The sequence below is a fragment of the Etheostoma spectabile genome, unplaced genomic scaffold, assembly GCF_008692095.1.
Source record: "Etheostoma spectabile isolate EspeVRDwgs_2016 unplaced genomic scaffold, UIUC_Espe_1.0 scaffold285, whole genome shotgun sequence".
Taxonomy (NCBI): domain Eukaryota; kingdom Metazoa; phylum Chordata; class Actinopteri; order Perciformes; family Percidae; genus Etheostoma; species Etheostoma spectabile.
The window spans coordinates 904907-908646 of NW_022605579.1; the positions used below are offsets into that span (position 1 = coordinate 904907).

A 3740-nucleotide genomic window follows, 5' to 3' on the forward strand; every position below is an offset into this window, starting at 1 on the left:
TTTTTTCTTTAAGAAAATCTCCACATTTCTCTTGATAATTAAAATCTGCAAGGTTAGCAGGAGAGAGAGAGAAAGGGAGGCCTTGTTGTGCACACATGAATACCTTGTATGGCTTATAATAATAATAATAACAGTGTATACTGTTTATTGAATCCCAGTGGGAAAATTTGAATTTACACTGTTTTGTTAGAAATCACTACACATAGGCCTGAAATATATTATATACTGTATATATATTACAGTTACAAATATACAGTACAAATTGAATGAAAATTGAAAAGATGTCACGGCTGGACCAGTGCCCTGAGGGTACAGTGCCTTGCTCAAAAGCACCTGAACTGGCATTTCCCCAGCTACCAATCCAACCGTCCAACACTCTGTACTGGGACTTAAACCAGCAACCCTCTGGTTCCAAATCCAACTCCCTACACACTGAGCTACTGCCACTAAAGCAACCTTAGAATTAATTAGAAATCTCAGTCCCTCCAGGATTTCGGGGCCCTGGTTTTGAGATTGTTGCGGTCCAAAATGCCTGAATTTGCTGGAACTTTTGTAAAAAATTGCAACAAAAAGGTTGCGATGTCTTTCGTATATTTGTCGCAATAAAGTTGGGGGAGAGAGAGAAAATTGCAAAGAAAAAAGTTGCGATTTGTTTTTGTGTACATCTTATATAGAAATTAAACTTGTGTTGGGGAGAATAAAACTACTCTACCAGGAGTTTTCCTAGTAACCTTACCAAAAAGGCTCAGGATGCTGCAATTATTAGTATAACATGGAAATGGCGGGTGGATTTAAGACAAAATGTTATAATTTATTGAATTAATTGCCTTTCTGAGAAAAAACATTTATGCCACAAAGCACGTTTGGACTTTGCTGTTAAAGACGAGCTGATGTGATTGGTAATTTCAGATCTTGCCTACAGGGCTAGGTTACAGTTGGCACGGTTCCAAACCCTCCACAAAGCGTTTGTTGCTGTCACTGTCTGATGTAAGTCAAGTGCAGATGTGAGTTGCATGCGTCACTTTGCAACAAGAGAGACTTCTGTAATGTCAACACAGTAAGAACGGACCTACTTAACCAAGTTGGTTCACTGCTGGCTAAAAGTTAGCATCAAAGACAGCAAAGGCTGTCAGTTGAATGGCGTTTTGAGCTAACATTAGAAACCAAACAACTATAGATAGCTACAACGTTTTTGATACGATTTCCATCTTTTGCCATTGTTTGTAATGAGAAAAGTTTTTATTTCATGGGTTTCACAAATATCAGTATGACACGTTGTGCTGTAAACCGTCTAAATCTGAGCATGCGTGACTCAAATCTGCACTCGACTCACACAGGGGAGTGACAGTCGCTAGCATGGTTAGCTGTTAGCGTAGTCACCTGTAACAGCATACTATGTGAAGTAAGAAATCTGGTTTCTTCTGACATGCAAAACTTGTTGCAACATGCGCAATTAAGCAGATCAACAACTGCTAAAAATTGCTAATAATAACTTAATCACATGGAAATCCTATTTGGAGAACTCCTTTCCTAATCTCATATTTCTAACATAAGATTAGGACTGAAGCGGCCCTTTCTGTCCAAAATCCGTGACGTTTTTTGATCATTTGCATGTAGAAAATATATTGTTTCTAATTGAAGCGAGAAGGAGAGCAGATCATCAGACGCCGCACTCCTCCCTAACCTACTGCACATGAGGAAGTTTCTTTTTATGTACAGTACATGGGTGCTCGATACAGTGGCCAACCAAAAAAACTAAATCAGTTATTTGCAGCAAAAGATGTGTGACCCTTACAGTTTCAGCATCAGAGATTCACTAGCCTCTCTCTGGTAGCCACATCACGCTGATACGGAGGGCATGGCAGGGCAGGGATCCAGCAGGCTCGTGGCCTGTGCCAGGAAGTGCTCTGTAAAGCACATGATGGGAGCCTGCAGCACCAATCAGCCTGTACTGAGGTTGTCAATGGGCTCATTAGCGCTCATTACAGAGACCTCTTGGGCACCTGGGTGCCCTTCAGAGCTCTTATGGCAGAGGCGGGGGCGGGGGGGGGGAGGTAGACCGTGGTTCGAGTCACGGGCTAAAGCAAAGAAAAACGGAGAGCACAAAGAGGGCAACAAAAGACATTGCAAGACAAGTTTTTGATTCTGGGGGAGGATAATGATGTTCGACTACACACACACACACACACACACACACAAAGGTAATTGAGGGAGATCACGCCGTTAACACTGGTTTGTTTTTCTACAGTGTTCACCTATGGAGGAAAAGGGCCTTTACTTCCTCCAAAGTGGAAAGGCGGTAGCAATGTGGCTGGCAATGACTAAGCGGTATCACAACGGACCGAAAACTGTTCTGTTATTCTAGTCATTAGTGCAAACTGTTTCCTAAAGATCCGTTTTCTCTTTATTTTGTGTCTATAGAGTGCATGTATGCACCCACACCTCTTTCTGCTGACTTAAGGGCGTTTTCACACCTGCAGTTCATTTGCTTTGGTCCGAATCAGTTGGTGAGTTTGATTTGCGATTTCGGTTTGGATTCACACTTGGAAAAATCCAAGCGTACCTAAATGCACCATTACAAATCATGCAAGAACGTCCCCTCTTCTTATTGGTCCGATGTTTCTGGGGGCGGGAGCAAGAAAGTAAATACGGGAAGAAGGTCTAGTGGTAAAACCAGCTCATTTCATTGATCCTTGTACAGTATTTGGGTCAAATTGACCCGCTTCAAATTTTTAAAAGAAAAAAATGGTACACATTTTTTCTACCTGAAAATCAACGGCCTTACCTTATTTTCTGTGATAAACATGTATTCCTGACTCAATTCAGAAAATTATTCTTGACATGACCACTTATGTTTTTTCCATAGTGAATTTTTAACATGAATTATAACCTTATGACAAAAAACTAATCACATTTTTAATTGTGTTCTAGTAGAGACTAATTGCATTCCTTACATAACATACAGTATATGTTATCTCAGGTGTTTGAAATTGAGATAAAGACAATATTTGATAATAGATTATGAAGTAAAATTTTTATTTCAGAATTGTTTTTAAAACCCCATAAAAGTCACGGGTCAATTTGACCCGAGGGGTACGAGTAAGATGAAGGGAAGACAATGCAATGCAAACGAACCGCTCCAGAGTCCGATTGAAAGCGTACCCAGACCACCTCTTCAAGAAGGTCTCGGTACGCTTCTTTGGTCCCCTTTTGGTGCGCACCCGAGTGGGATTATCGCGTTCTAACCTTCCCAAACAAATCGCACCAGCGGGGCAAACGGACTCTAGTTCAATTCAACCAAACTAAAGGTTGTCGGTGTAGAAACGCCCTTGTACACATTTTACACAGAAACTAAAAAACATGCTGTGTTCAGTCTAAAGCTCTGTTCACACGGAATTACAATGGAACTTTGTGTGAGTTGGACATTACCCATAGTTTGTGTGTTGCATTCGCATGAAATAGTCATAGCCTGCTTTTAATGGAAATTACAGACTTTTCTTTATTATTACCCCAAGAGTTGGGTACCCCGGAGGAGTGAGGAAGACAGCCGGGGCGAAGACGGGCAGGGCAAAGACGGCCGGGGCCAAGCATCTTTTTGGCCTAGGTCCGGTAGAGGTTACCAGAGGCACATACCCCATCATCCCCTGGGCGGCCACACAGCATCACCGTCAGCCCTTGGAAGAAACCCAAATCGACTCTGGGAAGGAGTTCGCCGGTCGGACAGTGGTCAAGACTAGTAT

The 3740-nt window shown here is 41.9% G+C and overlaps 2 long non-coding RNA genes across 2 annotated transcripts in view; one reads left to right on the plus strand and one right to left on the minus strand.

Moving 5' to 3' along the window:
* LOC116686024 (uncharacterized) overlaps positions 1-3740 on the plus strand; it is a 22029-nt gene that overhangs the window by 2675 nt on the left and 15614 nt on the right. The gene's annotated exons all lie outside the window — the stretch shown is intronic.
* Positions 1180-3740, minus strand: part of LOC116686023 (uncharacterized) — an 18402-nt gene continuing 15841 nt past the window's right edge. The window contains exons 2-3 of the long non-coding RNA XR_004331127.1: positions 3361-3363; positions 1180-1323 (exon numbers count right to left, since the gene is read on the minus strand). This is a non-coding gene — a long non-coding RNA (uncharacterized LOC116686023). The remainder of the gene's footprint in view (positions 1324-3360; positions 3364-3740) is intronic.